This window comes from Hevea brasiliensis, chromosome 15, assembly GCF_030052815.1.
Source record: "Hevea brasiliensis isolate MT/VB/25A 57/8 chromosome 15, ASM3005281v1, whole genome shotgun sequence".
NCBI lineage: Eukaryota > Viridiplantae > Streptophyta > Magnoliopsida > Malpighiales > Euphorbiaceae > Hevea > Hevea brasiliensis.
In genome coordinates, this window is record NC_079507.1 from 49,907,437 (window position 1) to 49,928,939 (window position 21,503).

At 37.3% G+C, this 21,503-nt stretch overlaps 1 long non-coding RNA gene and 1 other non-coding gene across 2 annotated transcripts; one reads left to right on the forward strand and one right to left on the reverse strand.

Annotated features, from left to right (window-relative positions):
- Positions 1-1,727: 1,727 nt before the first annotated feature.
- LOC131174260 (small nucleolar RNA R71) lies at positions 1,728-1,834 on the reverse strand. The gene has a single exon (XR_009144508.1). It is a non-coding gene; the product is annotated as a small nucleolar RNA R71 (small nucleolar RNA).
- A 17,738-nt stretch (positions 1,835-19,572) lies between these two features.
- Positions 19,573-20,528, forward strand: LOC131173977 (uncharacterized). The gene is made up of 2 exons (XR_009144326.1): positions 19,573-19,634; positions 20,265-20,528. It is a non-coding gene; the product is annotated as an uncharacterized LOC131173977 (long non-coding RNA).
- The last annotated feature ends 975 nt before the right edge of the window (positions 20,529-21,503 follow it).

Consider the following 21,503-nt stretch of genomic DNA (forward strand, 5'->3'; position numbering starts at 1 on the left):
AAGGGAGACAAGGAGCAGAAAAGGAAAGGGAGAGGAGAGGCAGAATTTGAAGAGTCACTTTCACCTTCCACACCATTTTCAACCAAGATTTGCAGATTTCTTTCTTTTCTTATATTTTTTCCTACATTTCTAGTGTTTAATTTCTTGTTTCTTAGCTTAGATTGAAGCTTATTTTCATATAAACTTAGATTTTCTTGTAAGGATTATGGGTAGTGAGTAGTTTACCTTTGATTCTGGAGTAAGGGTTGTAATATTTGAGATATTTTGTGGATTTTGATTGGGTAATCCATATTTTGTGGTCTTAATGAGTTTTATTCATTTCTTGTGTGCTTAATGACATGCTTAGTGTAGGATCCCATTAAGTGATGTTCTTAATCCATGGTTGAGGCACCGAAAGGAGAAGGCCTTGTGATAGATAATCAAGGAATTGGACTTAATTAACTTAGATCTAGAAATAGACTAAGGATTAAGAGGATTCACAGATTAATTAAAGAACTTAATGGGTCTTAATTAATTCTAACTCCACGAAAGTAGGATTAGTTTGATTAAGGCACTCTTTGTCTCACTCAAAAGGGTATTCGAAGGATTTAAGAATTAATCTCCTTAAAACCATAAGTTTCACAAGATTGGATAACCAATTTAAAATCCCAAAATAGCTAGAATATGAAATCCCGAACTCCGGAATCGCCTTTTCATAATTGTTAATTTTTAATTGAATTTAATTACTTGCCATTTTAAATTTTGCCATATTTCACTTGCTTATTTTAAATTGATGCAATTTTACTTTAATTGATACATTGTTGGATAGATTATTAATTTTGCACATATAGATTTCATACTCCAATACCATCAATTTGTCTCTTTAATTTCAAAAATAGTTCAATTTAGTCAACTTTTTATATCAAAAATTCAATCACTAACACAACTCCTCGTGGGAATGATATCTTTACTGTATTACTTGTACGACCCGTACACTTGCGGTTGGGCCACATCAAGTTTTTGGCGCCGTTGCCGTGGAGTTGTTTGTTTAAGATTGAATTCTTGATTATTGTAGTTGTTTATAGTTTTATCTTTGTTATCTTTTCATTTTTTGTGTTTGTTTGTTCTTTTTCAGGTACTTTTAATCTTTTATGAGAAGAGCTAGAAGCACAAGTGACACATCCTTATTGTTCAATCCTGAAATTGTGAAATTTTGTAAAGCCAACAAGAAAGAAACCAGAAAAAGAAAAGAAGCTTTGAGAGAAATTGAATTAGAAGAAGTCATGGCTGATGAAAGAATTAGAATTGGTGGTAATGCTGGAAATGATCGAAACAATGAAAATGCAGCCCAAGGTGAAGAAATTATAAATGCTAATGTACCTAGGAGAAGTATGATGGATCATGCTTTTCCTCGCTTTGATGATTTGAGAGAGAGCATAGCAAGACCAAGAATTGATGCAAATAGCTACAAGATGGATTTTGGAGTTCTTCAAATGATTCAAAATTCCCAATTCGGGGGACATCCTTTTGAAAATCCACACACACATCTGAAGAAGTTTGCTATGATATGTGACATGCAAAAACAACCTGGAGTGTCTGATGATGCAGCAAGATTGAAGCTATTCCCATTCTCTTTGAAAGATAGAGCATTGGATTGGCTTGATTCTTTACCTCACAACTCCATTACAAATTGGGAGCAACTCACTGATGCATTTCTTGCACAGTATTTTCCACCTGGAAAAACTCAAGAACTGAGGAATCAAATGACAGCTTTCAGACCAAGAGAAGATGAAACTCTATATGAGTCATGGATGAGATGGAAGGAATTAGAGAGACAATGCCCACATCATGCCATTCCAAAATGGATGATAAATCAGAATTTTTACACAAATGTTACTCCTGCAATCAGAGGGATAATTGATGCTCAAACAGAAGGAGAATTTATTATAAAGCATGAAGATGAAGCTTATGAGCTATTGGAGAATATTGCAAAGAATACTCATCTTTGGAGTAGTCCAAGAGGACCAGCTCCAACTCAAAAGAGGCAAGCTGCTGGAATGTATGATCTTGATCCGTTCAACATGATTAATGCAAAGTTCGATGCACTTACAAATGTTTTGGCTAAGAAGATGAAAGATTTGAGTATGTTGGTTAGTTCATCATCATCATCTGGAAGTTCACAACAAGTGGCTTATGCAGAGGGAACTACCAGCTGTGGAGTAGACTATGGAGAGCAAGCAGCATATGTTGGTAATTATGGAAACAAGCAAATGGGGAATCCTTATTCTCAAACCTATAATCCAACTTGGAGGAATCATCCCAACTTTTCATGGGGAAATCAGCAAAGTCAAGTTCCAAATCAGAATTTTCAACCACTACAGCAACAAGGAATTCCATATCAGCAAAATAGGCAACCATTGCCTAATTTTCAGCAGAAAAATATGAATCCTCCACCAAAACAGCAAGAACAAAGTTCCACCACTGAAGCTTTATTACAACAGATTCTTGCCAACCAAAATAAGCATGATGAGGAGATGAGAGAGATGAAAGCAAGGCTAGAACAGATGCAAACACATAACAGAATGCTGGAAAATCAGATTGCACAACAAGAATCTTCCTCAGGTACCAAGTCTTTTGGTAAGCTTCCAAGTCAACCAGAAAACCCAAGAGAGCAGTGTCAAGCTATTACTTTAAGAAGTGGGAAAGTTGTAAATAATGAGAAGAGTGAAAATAGTGAGAAGAGAGAAAATGAGAAAGAAACTGATGAAGGTGAAAAACAAGAAAGTGAAAAACAAGAGAGTGCAGAAAAATGTAAAGAGAAAATTGAAGAGAAGGAAGAGAAGTATATACCTCCTGAGCCCTACAAGCCATAGCTTCCCTTTCCACAAAGATTTCACAAAGCCAAGCTTGATAAGCAATTTGGAAAGTTTTTAGAGGTTTTGAAGAAGCTATACATAAATGTGCCTTTTGTTGATGCTCTTTCACAAATGCCCTCTTATGCAAAATTCTTAAAAGAGATTCTCTCAAATAAGAGGAGACTTAAAGACCATGAAACTGTAGCTTTGACAGAAGAATGTAGTGCTATCCTTCAAAGGAAACTACCTCCAAAGCTCAAGGATCCAGGGAGTTTTTCAATTCCATGCCACATTGGGGAATCATGTTCTATAAAAGCTTTATGTGATTTAGGGGCTAGTGTTAGCCTTATGCCCCTCTCCATTTATGAGAAGCTCAATATGGGAGATCTTAAACCAACCCACATTTCTCTTCAGTTAGCTGACAGATCAATTAAGTATCCTGAAGGAATTTTGGAGAATGTGCCTCTAAAGGTTGGGAAGTTCTACATACCTGTTGATTTCGTCATCTTGGACATGGAGGAAGATTCTAATATTCCAATCATTTTGGGGAGGCCTTTCCTGGCTACAGCTGGTGCTTTGATTGACGTGAAAGGAGAAAAATTGACTCTTAGAGTTGGTAAAGAGCAATTAGTTTTCAATATTAATAACACTATGAAGAAGCATCATTCTTAAGCTGATACTTGTTTGAGAGTTGATATTATTGATGAGCTGGTTGAAGAACACTTTAGAAAGAGATATCCAAAAGATCCACTTGAAAATTGTTTGGTTCATGGAGGAGGCATAGACTATGACAACCCTCATGTGGCTGCATATGCTCAACATCTAGAGGGAAGTCCACCATTCATTTCTGCTCCAGTCTTTCAACTCACACAAAAGGAAAAAGTAGAATCTAAGCAACCATCATTCAAGGAAGAAGATGCACCTAAGGTAGAACTTAAGCAACTTCCTTCTCAGCTCAGGTATGAATTTCTTGGCACTAATAACACTTATCCAGTAATTGTAAATGCAAACTTGAGTACCTTAGAGGCTGATAAGTTGTTAAGAGTGTTGAGGCAATTCAGAAAAGTTTTAGGATACACCATAGATGACATTAAGGGAATAAGCCCACACTTTTTCATGCATAGAATCAGTTTGGAAGAAAATTGTAAGCCATCTATTAAACATCAGAGAAGGTTGAACCCAAATATGAAAGAAGTTATTAAAAAGGAAATTTTGAAGTTGCTTGATGCAGGGATCATATATCCTATCTCAGACAGTACTTGGGTGAGCCCAGTACATGTTGTCCCAAAAAAGGGTGGAATGACAGTTGTCAAAAATGAAAATAATGAATTAATTCCCACCAGAACGGTGACTAGTTGGCGAATGTGCATAGATTACAGAAAATTAAATATAGCCACTAGAAAAGATCATTTTCCACTTCCCTTCATTGATCAGATGTTAGAAAGACTGGCTAGGCATTCTTATTTTTGCTATTTAGATGGATACTCAGGTTTTTTTCAAATCCCTATCCATCCAAATGATCAAGAGAAAACCACTTTCACTTATCCATATGGAACCTTTGCTTATAGAAGGATGCCATTTGGGTTGTGTAATGCACCAGCCACTTTTCAAAGGTGCATGATGGCAATCTTCTCAGATTTCATTGAAGATATAATGGAGGTTTTTATGGATGACTTTTCTGTATGTGGATCTTCATTTGACATATGCTTGGCTAACCTTTCTAAAGTTTTGCAGAGATGTGCAGATACTGACCTTGTGTTAAACTAGGAAAAGTGTCATTTCATGGTTCAGGAAGGGATAGTGCTTGGACATTTGGTATCTAACAGAGGAATAGAGGTTGATAAAGCCAAGGTTGAAGTGATAGAGAAGATGGCTCCTCCTACCAATGTCAAGGGAATTCGAAGTTTTCTAGGACATGCCGGGTTCTACAGATGCTTTATCAAGGATTTTTCTAAAATAGCTAAACCTTTGTCTAATTTGTTAAGTAATGACACACCATTTGTATTTGACCAAGAGTGTTTGGATGCCTTTTGCAGGTTGAAGCAAGCTCTTATCACTGCACCGATCATGCAACCACCTGATTGGAGCCTACCTTTTGAAATTATGTGTGATGCTAGCAACTATGCAATTGGAGCTGTTCTTGGTCAAAGAAAGGACAAAAAGGCTTATGCTATTTATTATGCTAGTAGAACACTGGATGAGGCTCAAACAAATTATGCAACAACTGAAAAAGAATTTTTAGCAATTGTCTTTGCATTGGAAAAGTTCAGACCTTATATTATTGACTCAAAGGTGGTTATATTTTCAGATCATGCAGCTATCAGGTATTTACTCCATAAAAAGGAGGCTAAACCTAGGCTCATTAGGTGGATTCTGATGCTACAAGAGTTTGATTTGGAGATTAGAGATAAGAAGGGAGCTGAAAATGTAGTTGCTGATAATCTTAGTAGATTCAAATTGGATGATGAAGAATTGGATGAAATCCCTATTGATGAGTTTTTCTTGGATGAACAACTTTTCTCTCTTGTTGCTAAACTACCTTGGTATGCAGACTTTGTGAATTATCTACCTTGTGGAGTTTTACCTCTAGGTATGACATGGCAACAAAAGAAAAAGTTTTTACATGAGGTGAAGTTTTATAGATGGGATGATCCTTTACTCTTTAGGAGATGTTGTGATGGTTTAATAAGGAGATGTATTCCTGATGAAGAGACACAGAGTATTATGCATCATTGCCATGCTTCTGATTATGGAGGACATTTTGGAATCTCTAAAACAGCTAGTAAAATTTTGCAAGCTGGTTTCTTTTGGCCAAATCTTTTTAAGGTTGTGAGGAAATTTGTGTTGGAATGTGATAAATGTCAAAGGAGTGGAAACTTGTCAAAAAGAGATCAAATGCCCCTAAATGGTATTCTTGAAGTAGAATTATTTGATGTCTGGGGAATAGATTTTATGGGGCCATTTCCTCCTTCATTTGGTAATAAATACATTCTAGTTGGAGTTGACTATGTGTCAAAGTGGGTGGAAGCTATTGCAACTCCAACTAATGATGCTAGAGAGGTAGTAAAATTCTTAAAGAAATTTGTCTTGAGCAGATTCGGAGCTCCTAGGACTGTAATTAGTGATGGGGGTTCACATTTTTGTAATAAACAATTTGAGAGCTTAATGAGGAAGTATGGTGTAGTGCACAAGATAGCTACCCCATACCATCCTCAAACTTCAGGACAAGTTGAAATTTCTAACAGAGAGCTCAAACATATCTTGGAGAAAACAGTGAACAATTCTCGGAAAGATTGGTCTATCAAACTAGATGATGCTTTATGGGCATATAGGACAGCTTACAAAACCCCTATAGGAACTACTCCCTTTAGGTTGGTGTATGGTAAGTCTTGTCATTTACCTGTGGAGCTAGAACATAGAGCATATTGGGCCATTCAGACCTTGAATTTTGATCTTAAGCAAGCTGGTGAAAAGAGACTATTGCAACTTAATGAGCTTGAAGAACTGAGGATGGATGCTTATGAAAGTGCCCGTATTTACAAAGAAAGAACCAAAGTTTGGCATGATAAGCATCTTAGGAGAAAGGAATTCAAAGAGGGTGATTTAGTTTTATTGTTCAACTCAAGATTGAAATTGTTCCCTGGAAAACTTAAGTCAAGGTGGACTGGTCCATATAGAGTTTCTAAGGTTTTCCCTTATGGAGCAATTGAAATTTGGAGTGAAAAATCTGGGAATTTTAAGGTCAATGGGCATAGATTGAAACATTACATAACTGGAGACCCAATAATAGGAGCAAGTTGTTACAAGCTCTCCAATCCCTCACCTTTTTTCAGTGAAACTCATGAAAAGTCCAGCTAAGGACTATAAATTAGCCCTCTTGGGAGGCATCCCAAGTCCTTTTATTTTGCTTTTGCTGATTTACTTTTACTTTCATTACTTTTGTTTTTATCTTGAATCTCCCCAAATTCAATTTTTGACATTGTTGAATTTTGTCCCTTGTAGATGTATTTCAGTGGAGGAAGGCTGGTGAACTGTTGGGGAGTGATTCTTAACTTGAAAATTTTGTCTTTCAAACTCTCCCAAAAACTGATTGGTTTCTTTGCATAACTGTGCGAGTGCGCTACCTAGTTCATGCAGAGGAAAAATGAAATTCTGCAGTAAGGAGGGTGTCTGCAGCAGATGGCTTGTGTTTTTGGTGAGGTTGAGTGTGTAACTTTTAAGTATATGTGCTTTTAATGTTAATATGGTGGTAAGTGAGCCATTTTTGCAGTTATGAGCTTATTTGGGTTGTGGAATTCAAAGTGGACAATATTGCATTCTCTTGGCATAACTTGGAGAGTTCATTTCATCATTTGTGGATAGATGCAATCTTATGCAGGTTTTATTGAGTTTTTATTGTGCTAAATGTTGATTTGCAGAATTTGAGTAAAAATGGCATGGTTCACAAAGGTCTTTTATGTAGGATCCATTTCTACATGCTTGTGTGATGAAATTTTGATGGACCTTGTATATATTGATGTGTTTTTGGTGAAAATTTCTCATAGTTTATGCTTCATAGAATTATATTTCTTCATTTTAGGGTATTTTTCACACTTGCAAATCATATTCTATTGCAATCCTAATCTTGTTGAATTGTGCATAAGCAACTGCATAGCTCATGCAATCCTGCATAACCACAATTCTTGCCATTTTTCACCTTTATTGCAAGTGCATAAGGAGAGTGCATAGCCTATGCAGTTCTGCATAACCTCATTTTGTCAAATTTCATATCTGTCAAAACTTGCATAAGGTGAGTGCATGACTTATGCACATTTGCATAACTTCAAATTCTGCATTTTCTCTCTCTGCCGAAGTCTGCATAAGGAGGGTGCATAACTTATGCACTTCCGCATGACCAAAAACTCTGAATCTCCAAACCTGCCGAGGGATGCATAAGCAGAGTGCATAGCTTATGCACAACTGCATGACCACCAACCCAAAATCCCAAAAGTTGCCGAGAAGTGCATAAGCAGAGTGCATAACCTATGCACAACTGCATAACCGAAAATTCCAAATTTTAAAAGCTGCCGAGAGGTGCATAAGGGGAGTGCATGACTTATGCACTCCCGCATAACTTCACTTCCCAAATTCCAAAAGCTGCCGAGAGGTGCATAAGGGGAGTGCATGACTTATGCACTCTCGCATAACCTCACTTCCCAAATTTTAAAATCTGCCGAGAGGTGCATAAGGAGAGTGCATAGCTTATGCACTTCCGCATGACATATTTTTCTGAACTTCAAAACAAGGCGAAACTTGCATAAGCTAGTGCATAAGCTATGCACATTCACTTTCCCCTTATGCAGTTTTTACAAAACCCGTTTAAATCAAACTTTTCTTTTCGGTAAATTTTTTTTCTTTCCCACCTTCACCCCCCCGATATCCCTGTTCACTGTTCCCCTTTCACGATCCTCATTCCGGCATAACTCCTCCTCACACCTTCTTCTCCATTTGGATTCTCACTACATTTGCCCTAATTCTCATTCTTCTTCAATTTTCTTCTTTTCCCTCACCTCCTCCATTCTCACTATCAGGATCCCATGGAGTCGCCTCCCCATTCCCGTCCAGTTTCCCCTCTCCAGGTTTCACCATTGTCAACGCTACCTCCCAATCCTGATTCCCCTCCACAAGCGACACCCCCACCACCCTCCACAACCACATATAAACGAAAAATCAAGTCGAAATCCACTAGGCCCATGTCCTCTACACCTCCTCTATCCAAACGCAAGGAACCACCCACCCCATTGTCGGAACCACCACCCAAAAAGCCAAAAGCTTCAGCCTCCACACCCTCTTCCAGCAAAAAGCCAATTTCAGTAGCTTCACAGGTATCAAAGTTACCTTGGCCTCTTCCTGATACAATTCAAAAGGCAGCTTTTAAGAGACTCAAGGATAGGAGGGTACAACCCACTAGGTATATTTCTGCCGATTCTCTACAATCTCTTGGTTTATTTGACAATGTAGTTGCATATCTTGATGGTATGGGTTGGATGGAATTTGTGCATAAGCAAGAGATAGTTTATCCAACTCTAGTTTTGGAGTTTATTTCTTCATTCTCTGCTACCCTCAAATTGCATGATGTAGACCATAAGCCAATTATTAAATTTAGATGTTTGGCGAAAAATAGAGAGCTGTCATTGGACCAATTTCATAGCATTTTTGGGTTTGCAATTGATGGGCTATTTCGAGTGCCACATACTGGGGTAGAGGTAGCAAATAAGGGTATTTGGAATGCTGCCCAATTTTGGAGAATCATCACAAACCAACCTCAGACTTTCTCTGCTGGCAGATCAAAAACCTCTCAAATACTTGACCCTGCACTTAGGTTTATTCATAGGCTGATTGCTAGCACTATTTTAGGCAGAGGGACTAGTTACGTGTCTTTGGGGAAATCTGAATTATTCATGTTATGGTGTGCTTTTCACAAGGTCAAGGTTTCTCCTGGTTATTTCTTTTGTGAGCATGTGTTGCATATTGCTACTAAATCCATAGGTGACATTGTTTTGGGTGGGCTCATAACTGTAATAGCCAAGCATTTTGGTTTTAATCCTGAAGAGCATCCAATACCAGCACTTGTGGACACCTTATATTTTGATGCTGCACACCTATCCAAAACAGCGTTCAGTTTGCCATATTCTGACATTGCACAACCAGCAGTGAACCCAGACCTTTGCATAACCGAAGCCCAACTGTCCCATCAGTCCCACAAGACTCTCACGAACCTACCCCACCCCTCAATGCACAGACACCCCAAAGCTTCGCTCGCCACACCTCCTACAGCTGAACCCTCCTCATCCACAGCCCCTCCTGCATTCAACACTAAAGCCTTATTCACCTATCTTGAAAGGCTTAGTGATGATATATACTTTGTGGATAGGAAGCTTGACACTGGTCTTGATACCCTCAAGGATCGTCATGATCACCTATTTGACCTTGTCATGGAAACCAGAGATAAGCAGAAAGAATTGAAGGAGATGATGAAGCAGCTCATGATCTTTCTGGGAATGCCACCTCCACCTCCATCACCTCCTCCAGCACCATCATTTCGACAGCAAGCAGCAGCCACCGGCCCCTTAGCAACATCTTTGGACAAGGGCAAAACAATAGAACTAGATTAGCTTCTGTTTTACTTTTGTTCAATCTTGTAGGACCTTTTCTTTGTAAATATGTTCAAACAATTGTAGTTTGTTTTGAATTATGTTTGTTTGTTTTGAATTAGTTTGTTTTGAATTCTATTTTTTTTTTAAGTTTTATTGGATAGCTCTTACATTAGTTTTCTTTGATTTTCATTGCACTTATTGCCCTTTTTGTGCATATTTGTCCATACTCTGTCTATATTTGCATGCTTCTACTGGTGGTTGCACATTTGTCCTTGCTCAGCATCTTGCAGCAGCTTTTGCACATACTGCACAGGCTGTGAATTCCTTTATGCAATTATCTTACATAGCCTGTGCAACCCTTTATGCCACTTATGCAGATCTGCACAGGCTGTCATTCCCTCATGCAAATGTTCTACATAGCCTGTGCAGTTCTTATTGCCACTCATGCAGAACCGCATGGCTTATGCACCTGTTTTGGACAGCACTTTACTCTGCATAACCTGTGCAGCTTCTTATGCATCCCTTTATATCTTGAATTTTCATATGCTCTATACCAGGTAACCTTTTCTTTTTGCTCTTAACATTTCACAATTCCTGGTAATTCCTATTTGCTTTGAGTTTTGATAATGCATTGCTTGAGACATTGAGGACAATGTCCAATTTTAAGTTTGGGGGTGCATATTTTGATTTTTGCTTCATTTTTCACATTTTGAGTATAGAGCATCTCATCCTATTCCATTTACGTATATTGTAAATATTTTACATATACATCCTTACATACATATACATTACACATTTACACACACATTTTACACAATTTAGAATTGTACACATTGCACACAAATAGACAAATAGATTTCCTCCATTTAGTTAATGCATTACTCATTTTTAGGAATCATACATCATACATTAAAATCTTTTGCCAAATCCCTTGAATTTTGAAAAGTTGCCTATGAGAGTGATTTGACTCACCCTTTAGTTGGGTTTGTGGATTGAAAGTTTCCTAAGAGGTGCAAGGTTTTGAAGTGTCTATCTCTTGCCTATATCTTCTTAGCCAAAAAGCCACCCAACTAGTCATTTGGAGATGGAAGTGTTTAGAGGGAATTATTGGATATAAGGTAGTCAAATGATGTCTCACCAATCCTAGAACAAATTTTCTAAACCTTTCAAGGAGAAATACCAGCTTGTACTTGAAAAGAGAAATGATTAGGCATTCTTTGATTTAAACCTTCTCATATTAAACCTTTGGCCCTTTTTCCCAATTAAAATTTACCCTTGCAAACCCCTTTGAGCCTTTTTATCCCTAATTTTTTCTTGACATCCTTATTGTTACCTAGCCAATGAATCAAACACTCCAACCCTTTTCATGAGAATAATCATTTACAACATTAGGTACATATATATATTAAAAAAAAAAAGACAAAATAAATACAATAAAAGGGAGAAGAAATGCTTGTCATCTTGTAAAAAGTGCTAGTATATGTGTTTTCACCATTGTCATTCAAAATGAAAGAAATCCACCCAAAATATTAAAAGAAAATGAGTTTGGGGGTGGCAAATTTTAGGGACAAGTATCAAAAGAAAATGCAAAATACAAGTTTAAAGTATCAAAATGTCCCTCCATTTTATGTGTTTTTGTAAAATATGCTAGCACTTGACAATCCTCATTGTGTATTTCTCTCTTCCACATATATATAAAAAAAAGAGAAAAAGAAAAAAATATATAATAAAGTGTACCTTATGTTTCAAAATTGAAAATATTCTCATGCTTTAAATCCTTTTACCTAGCTTTCTTCTTAGCCTCATTTTGAACCCCATGGCCCCATTACATCCCTAAAAAGACCTTTGATCTCTTGATAGTACTTGTTACATTAGTGGAGATAGGAGTAGGGAATTTGCCTATGGGATTGGAAAATTATCTATCCATTCATTTAATTCCATCATTTTATATAGAGACACTTTGCCTATTGATTGTCCTAGAATTCCTTTTAAGCATGACTTTCTCTTTTGATTTGTTGGTTTGGGGATTTTGAATGATAATTGACTTGATGGCTAAGCGGTGAAAGCTTGGATAAGCATTAAATTCTTTGCATTTTGAAGGATGGGTATATGGATTGCTGGTATGGCTGAAGGTGTGTTAAGTTACTTTAATAGGTGATTTTCATAGCTCTTTGGATAAGGCACCCCTAAAAAATTTTTGCGTCACATTTTAAAGTTTGCTTGAGGACAAGCAAAAGCTTGAGTTTGGGGGTATTTGATGCATACATTTTGCATAGTCATTTAGGTCTAATTTCATAGCTATTTTATTTTATTATTAGTCATTTTTAGCTAATTTCATTAGTTATTTAGTTAGTTTTTCATAATTGTCAATTTTAGATTAATTTGTAATTTTTACTTTGTTTTGTAGGAAAAATGGTGTTTTTGAAGGACTGAACAGAAATTTTGCCATTGAGGAGTGACTTCTATAACCAAAGATGTCAAAAACAAGTTTTCAAGCTGAAATGTGCATTGACCAAATTGTGCATAACTTGCCGCATAAGCTATGCAGATCTGCATAAGGAGAAAAATCACTGTTCCAATACCTGCCGAAATGTGTATAAGAAGACTGCATAGCTTATGCACATTCACGCCTCCCTTATGCACTCTCACGGAATTGTGCATAACCTATGCACCAAGTCATGCATTTTCGCATAAGTGACCCAGAAACAGCCGAAAACTGCATAAGGGACTGCATGACTTATGCAGTCCCATAAAGAGTTCATTAATGAGCTGGCAGAAGATTCCCTCAGAAAATCCCTCCTCAAACACACTATTTTAGGGCTCCATGTCAGAAAATGTTATATAGAGTCCCATTTCCCATTTTAGAAAGGGAGAAAAAAAGGGAGACAAGGAGCAGAAAAGGAAAGGGAGAGGAGAGGCAGAATTTGAAGAGTCACTTTCACCTTCCACACCATTTTCAACCAAGATTTGCAGATTTCTTTCTTTCCTTATATTTTTTCCTACATTTCTAGTGTTTAATTTCTTGTTTCTTAGCTTAGATTGAAGCTTATTTTCATATAAACTCATATTTTCTTGTAAGGATTATGGGTAGTGAGTAGTTTACCTTTGATTCTAGAGTAAGGGTTGTAATATTTGAGATATTTTGTGGATTTTGATTGGGTAATCCATATTTTGTGGTCTTAATGAGTTTTATTCATTTCTTGTGTGCTTAATGAAATGCTTAGTGTAGGATCCCATTAAGTGATGTTCTTAATCCATGGTTGAGGCACCGAAAGGAGAAGGCCTTGTGATAGATAATCAAGGAATTGGACTTAATTAACTTAGATCTAGAAATAGACTAAGGATTAAGAGGATTCACAGATTAATTAAAGAACTTAGTGGGTCTTAATTAATTCTAACTCCACGAAAGTAGGATTTGTTTGATTAAGGCACTCTTTGTCTCACTCGAAAGGGTATTCGAAGGATTTAAGAATTAATCTCCTTAAAACCATAAGTTTCACAAGATTGGATAACCAATTTAAAATCCCAAAATAGCTCGAATATGAAATCCCGAACTCCGGAATCGCCTTTTCATAATTGTTAATTTTTAATTGAATTTAATTACTTGCCATTTTAAATTTTGCCATATTTCACTTGCTTATTTTAAATTGATGCAATTTTAGTTTAATTGATACATTGTTGGATAGATTATTAATTTTGCACATATAGATTTCATACTCCAATACCCATCAATTTTGTCTCTTTAATTTCAAAAATAGTTCAATTTAGTTAACTTTTTATATCAAAAATTCAATCACTAACACAACTCCTCGTGGGAACGATATCTTTACTGTATTACTTGTATGACCCGTACACTTGCGGTTGGGCCACATCAGTTATTTGATCCTAGCTCCACACATTCGTATGTTAGTGCTAGTGTGATGTATTCTACTGCTATTCAGTGTGTACCAATGGACTATGATGTGCTAGTAACTAGTCCATTAGGCCAGGAGGTCAGGGTAAATAGGCTACATAGGGACTGTCCTTTGGTGATCCAAGGGCACACTTTTCTGTCTGATTTAATTGAAATGCCCTTCAGAGATTATGACATTATCTTGGGCATGGATTGGTTAGCCAGGCATCACGCCATGATTGGATCAGATCAAGACAGTCACTTTTGGCCTTCCTCAGTATGGTGATGTAGTAATACATGGGGAGAGGCAGTTATTGCCTTCAAACATCATTTCAGCTGCACTGGCCAGGAAAATGATTAGAAAAGGGTGTGAGGCGTACTTGGCATTTGTGATAGACACCCAAGTGGGGAGTCCAACATTGGAGGACATTCCTACTGTATGTGACTTTCCGGATGTATTTCCTGAAGAATTGCCAGGATTACCTCCAGAAAGAGAAGTGCAGTTTGAAACTGATGTTATGCCTAGTGTGGACCCAATCTCCATAACACCATACAGAATGGCACCGGCAGAACTAAAAGAATTGAAAGTGCAGTTGCAAGAGCTGCTTGATAAGGGCTTTATTCGCCCTAATGTGTCACCTTGGGGAGCGCCAGTGTTGTTTGTAAAGAAAAAAGATGGCACTCTTCGTTTGTGTATTGATTATCGGCAGTTGAATAAGGTGACAATAAAGAATAGATATCCATTGTCCCGCATTGATGACTTGTTTGATCAGTTGAGGGGTGCAGCTGTGTTCTCCAAAATTGACCTGAGATCAGGTTATTATCAGCTGAAAGTACAAGAGCAGAGTATTTCTAAAACTGCCTTCAGAACCCGCTATGGCCATTATGAGTTTTTGGTTATGCCATTCGGGTTAACTAATGCTCATTTGCTTTTATGGATCGATGAACACTATCTTGGACCATACATCGACCGATTTGTTGTGGTATTCATAGATGATATATTGGTCTATTCGAGGATGCGAAGAGCATGATAGACATCCGTGGATTATCTGCAGACTTTGAGAGAGAAACAGCTATATGCCAAATTGTCGAAGTGTGAATTTTGGCTGAAGAAAATATCTTTCTTGGGGCATATAGTATCAGAAGAGGGCATTAAGGTAGATCTAAGTAAGATTGAAGCTGTCCTTAATTGGAGGCCACCCAGAAATGTCACAGAGATTCGCAGTTTTCTTGGTTTAGCTGGATACTACCGTAGATTTGTGAAGGGATTCTCCATGTTGGCATCTCCATTGACCAAGCTGCTTAGAAAAGATGTAAAATTCCAGTGGACGGATAAATGCCAACAGAGTTTTGATGAATTGAAAAGATGTTTGTGAGGCTCCATCCGACTTTACCCACACCGGGTAAAGAATATACAGTTTACAGCGATGCTTCTCACAACGGGTTAGGTTGTGTGTTGATGCAAGATCGAAATGTCATTGCCTATGCATCACGCCAGCTAAAACCGCATGAGAGGAATTATCCGACACATGATTTGGAGCTTGCAGCCATTGTGTTTGCTCTTAAGATCTGGAGACATTATTTGTATGGGGAGAAATGTTACATCTACACAGATCATAAGAGTTTGAAGTATTTGGGCACCCAGAAAGAGTTGAATTTGAGACAGAGGAGATGGTTAGAGTTGATAAAAGACTATGATTGTCTGATAGACTATCAGCCAGGGAAAGCTAATGTTGTAGCTGACGCCCTAAGTCGCAAGACTATGGCAAGTCTACAAGTTACTCCTTTGTCTTTGATACATGAGTTGAGATCATTACATGCTAGTTTAGAGATTAATGATGATGGGCAGGCAGCAGTTGCATGGCATGTACAGCCAGTGTTGATTGATCAGATCAGAATGGCTGCTCAGAATGATGAAAGGTATCAGAAGCTGTTGGAAGAAGTCAGACAGGGCAAGAAACCAGACTTCTCAATAAGAGATGATGGTTTACTGCTACACCAGGGCAGAATGTGTGTTCCTAATGATGTTGATTTGAGGCAGATTATTTTGAAGGAAGCACATTAGTCTCCTTTTGCCATGCACCCTGGTGGTATAAAAATGTATAGAGGGCTAAAGGAGCATTACTGGTGAATGGGTATGAAGAGAGATGTGGCAGAGTTTGTGTCCAAATGCCTAACTTGTCAGCGAGTAAAGGCAGAGCATCAAGTACCCACTGGGTTGTTACATACACTACCAGTGCCAGAATGGAAATGGGAAAGGATAAATATGGATTTTGTAATGGGACTTCCGAGGACACAGAAGAGTCACGATGCAGTGTGGGTCATTGTTGATAGACTGACTAAGTCTGCTCATTTTCTGCCAGTTCGAATGGACTACAGTTTGGACAAATTGGCCAGCTTGTACATTGATGAGATTGTGAGACTGCATGGAGTGCCAGTATCCATCGTATCAGACAGAGATCCTAGGTTCACTTCTAGATTCTGGGGTAGTCTTCAGAGAGCCCTAGGAACTAGATTGAACTTCAGTACTGCATTCTACCCACAGACAGATAGCCAGTCTGAGAGGGTAATTCAGATTTTGGAGGACATGCTACAGGCTTGTGTGATTGAGTTTGAGGGTAGTTGGGAAACACACTTGCCTTTGATTGAGTTTGCTTACAACAACAACTACCAATCAAGCATTGGGATGCCTCCATATGAAGCTTTGTATGGCAGGAAATGTAGAACCCCATTGTGTTAGGATGACGTGGGTGAAAGAAAAATGATTGGACCTGAAATAGTTCAACAGACTGAAGAGAAAATCAGGGTGATCAGAGGTCGACTTAAAGCTGCATCAGACCGTCAGAAGTCATATACTGATTTGAAAAGAAGGGATATTGAGTATGCTGTGGGTGAGAAAGTTTTCCTCAAGGTTTCTCCTTGGAAGAGGATTATGAGATTCGGTAGGAAGGAGAAACTAAGTCCTCATTTTATCGGGCCATATGAGGTATTGGAAAGAGTGGGTCCTTTGGCTTATCGTTTGGCACTACCTCCAGAGTTAGAGAAGACACATAACGTCTTCCATGTGTCGATGTTGAGGAGGTATCGATCAGACCCATCTCATGTACTACCAGTAGAAGAAATTGAAGTAAATCGAGACCTCACATATGAAGAAGAACCCATAAAGATTCTGGCTTATGAGGTGAAGCAGCTACGGAACAAGCAGATACCATTGGTAAAAGTGCTGTGGAACCATCATTCGGGCCAAGAAGCTACTTGGGAACGAGAGGAGGACATGAGGAGACAATACCCACAGCTGTTCAGAGATTGATACCAGGTAAAAATTTCGAGATGAAATTTATTTAAGGGGGGGAGAATTGTAACACCCCCGTTGCATAGCCTGGTATATTTCACTGTTCCGGTGACCGGTGTCGGTCCGGACAATTAATGGGACTAGGGCCACACTTAAGAAAATTTGAGAAGCCATAAACACAAATAATTAGTAATGTTTAATTAGTTAACTATAAATAAGAAAAACAGAACATAAGAAGTTAAACGAGCCGAGAGTCACAGCGATGAGTGACCTCATCGGGAACAACTGCGAAGTCGTTTTAAACTCAAATTTCGAACCGTAAAAAGTGACGCTGCGGTCCTTAGGACCCTTATAAACACAGTGGAAAAGAGAAAATCACGAAAAAGAACTGTTAAGCCAGTCAAATAATTAGGTCGTGGAGCCGAAGAAATATTGAATTACTTGCAAACCGGATCGAACCAGCGAGCCGCAATTTGGTCAATTGACCCCGAGAGCTGACTCCTGACCTAACTGTCCAATAAAATCGGAGAAAAAAAAATTTCGGAATCGAGAATTAAATTAAAGAACTAATAGAAAAAAATAAATAGAAAAACAAAAAAAAAGGAAAAGATGGAAAAGTCAAAGTTGATGACATCATTAATGATGTCACAAACAAATTTATTAAATTATTTATTAAATTAGATTTTTGGTCTTCTTTAAGTGATAAAGATGAAAGAAAATAAAAGAAAAAAAAAAAAACAAAAAAAAGTCTTCTTCCTTTCTTTGGTTGCCGCCTCCCATTTCCCTCTCCCTCACCATGATTAAAACCTCCATTGAAGCCATCTAAATCTTCCCTTAAACCCTAAATCTCTTCATGAAATCTTTACATCCCATAACTAAAACTTGTATTTGAACCTTGATAAGAAGATTGGGAGCAAATAAATCAAACAAAGTTGAAGAATTAGATAGACAAATTCTGCTCACTTAAGGTAAGCTAATCCAACTTCTCTTTTTAGTATATATGATGGATTTAGGGTAGAAATGAATGAGATTATATGGAGAAATTGAAAAATATTGCACGTTTAGGAAGAGAGGAAATTTCGGCCAGCATTGTGAAGAGTGTAATTTGCATGAGTTGATTGGCTTGGATAGGAATATGAACCTTAATGAGTTAAGTGATGATAGTTAAAGGCATTGAAATGGTTAAATGCAAGAGTTAGTGAGATTAGGGTTTCAATGCTAGGGTTTATGAACCAAAATTTGGAGAAATGCATAAATAGCATGTTTGACCTATTGTGAAATGAAATAATGGTCAATTATGACCAAATAAGTTGTGTGGGAATTGTTGGAATGAAAACCAAATTCGTAGGTCCAATTGTCATGCTGCTGGCAGCATGACCAAACCCACTTTGAAGGACCAAAACTCAAATTTTACAAGTCCAATTGATATGCCACCGATTGGGGATGAAAATAGACATAAAATAGCACAAGTTTCATTAAGGAACCATGGCCAAAAACTGACTAAAACTTGATGAAACAATTGACCAAAGTGAAATGAGAGCAGGCTGCCACTGCACCAAACTGACCAAATAAACAGTAACTGTTCATTTGTCATAACTCGAGTTAGACAGGTCAAATTGACCTGAAATTTGTCCAGGGGTTAGAGGAGATATAGATCTAAAACTTTCATGAAGAACATCACCCCAAATTATGCCATTAACCCATTCAAATTATTGAGCAAAGTTGAGTTACCAAACCTGTAACTTTGCAGATATTCATGTGAGCAGTAATGTTTGGATGGCTATAACTCTCTCTAGGAAACTCGGATTTAGGCAATTCTTGAACCGATGGAAACCTAAGACATAGTAGAACATTTCATATGAAGAAAGTTAGACCAAATTATGAACTTAACTTGATCAAATTACTGACCAAAGTTGGATCAAAATCTGCCAGAACCCAAGATACCAGTATGAGCGATTGCGTAAACGAGAAACTTATTTTGGCCATAAATTGAGCTACAAAACTCCGATTGAGGTGATCCCAAAAATAAGAATACACTTAAGACAATAAGGAACATTTTCTATGAAGGAAGTTTTATCAAATTCTAACAGTAGATCGACCAATGGAACAGTGCAACTTTGGAGCACCAAAACCGAAAATTGGCAATTTTGCCAAAATGACCTACGCTTTGAAAAAATGACCAAAACCAACAAGTTTGGTGACCAAAATGTGGTATGTGGGTGAAGTTGGAGTTCCCATACCTATTAATCTTTAAAAAGTCAATAATTTGACTTGAATAGTGTAGTGAACAGTAACCCGAAACACAAAAACTTTGAGAACGTCGAATTTAACGCAATAGAGCTAGTTAAAGTGAAGTTAAATTTATTTTTGGACTTATGTTAAGTTATGGTACTGAAACACTATGAAATTGTGTGTTTCAGCTGAAAAAGACTTGGAAGCTCGGAGAGATTGAGTCAAGGCCTAGAGGCGACTCTAGTCAGGTTTGTGCACAATAAATTTATGTAATTGTTTTCCAATTGAAAATTTGAGTTGCTATACTTTATGAAATCGCTGTGTTATTTATGAATTGTGTTGCTACTTTGTGAATACAAAAATGACTTTGAAAATTGTTTGGGATCTCTCATAAATTATTGAAAATAATCGTTTTAAATTGATTTTGGATTCACACTTAGCATGACAGTATCACATTTCCTCCTTCATTTATGGGGTTGAGATCGTTTATTTTCCTCCCTCTCTGGTTTGCCAGTTGAGGTTGTAGATCGGATGAGTACTCATTAACTAGCTAGCCACCTCCCTCATTGATTTCGATTAATGGGGTTGTAGATTGCTTTGTCATGGTGTACAACACGGCATTGATCGAAAATTTTGTGTCATGGCTTAAGCTGTGTATGATTTTGGCAACACTGTGTTTATGAAATTGTTTGACTAAACTGTGTTTAATATATTATTTGACAAAATGAGTTGTTATGAGCTTTGGTATTTGTGAAATGTGATTGTGAAGTATTCAAATTATGTTTCATCAATAAATGATTTATGTATCGCATTTTAAATTTTTATTGTGCACCACTGAGTATGTTTATACTCAGCGATAGTTTAATTTACTGTCGCAGATAAGAGCAAGGAGAAAGCAGCAGAGTGAGCTGCGGGATTGACAAGAACTTCTTGATCCCTTTTGTACGGGTATTGTTTTATACCCTTATGGTTATTTTGATGTAAATACTGTAATGTCATAAGTATCAATGTAAATTGAGCAGTTGTAAATAAATTGTAATAATATTATTTTGGGTTTGCTTCTGTAAATTTAATATTTGTAAATATGAATTTTCTGCTTTATGCCTTGTTAATGAAGTATTAAAAATTTTGTGATGACCAAATTTGATTAAATTGTGGAAATTGCCTTGAAGTGATTTGAATTGGGTTGATTTGAGTTTTATTGGAGATTGGGAGTTGTGAAATATTTTGAAAGTGCTTTTTACAGGTCTTTAAAGAACTGGTTTCTCAAAATACAGAGGGAACTCTGTCAAAATTTTTATAAAATTTGCGGCAAAATTTAAATGGACAAAAATTTTTACTAGTCCTTAAGCTTTGAATAAATGGTTTTTAATTCTCACTAAAATGCTCACCACTTCCAAAATGTAAGAAAATTGTTTTAAAATCCCTTGCAGGGTACTTAATGAGTTATCGGTAGGTGAAGTTCGGTAGTTCATTAAGTATTCTACGGGATCATGTTATGCCTTACGGAGGGGTAAGGTGTGACAGCAATGGGGTGCCAACTTGCCTTTCTTTTCAAATCTCATAACCCCTTTCATAGGAGAGACCTTTAAGAATGCATAATCACCCACTGCAAATTTTATATCCTTCAGCCTAGGATCTGCATAACTCTTCTGCCTGCTGAAAGCTATCTTTAAACGTTTCCTGATCAAAGAAATCATCTTTGAAGTATACTGCACCAGGTCTAAGTGATGTACTCTCGACTCTCCACCTTTTGTCCAACACAGAGGGGATCTACACTTTTTGCCATATAATGCCTCATGAAACGCCTTTCTAAAATAACTACCGTTGTATGCACCTTATCGAAAATCATTACTGATCCTATTTGGACATTAAAGCGTTAGCAAGACTTTTCTCCGTAATAAAAGCATCTTTACTTTTTAGTTCTGTGATATTATGAGCTTCTACTCTACTTTTTGACATAGGGTCCTTGTGCCAACTCCTACTTGTCTTATGTAACTAGCTGCATAGAACTTCATCCAAATGCCAAACATCCATATGCTATCTATCAATATTGGAAAGTGGACTGGGTCTCTTCTCTGACCTGACAAAAGTCTATGTATTCCAGAATAACTTAG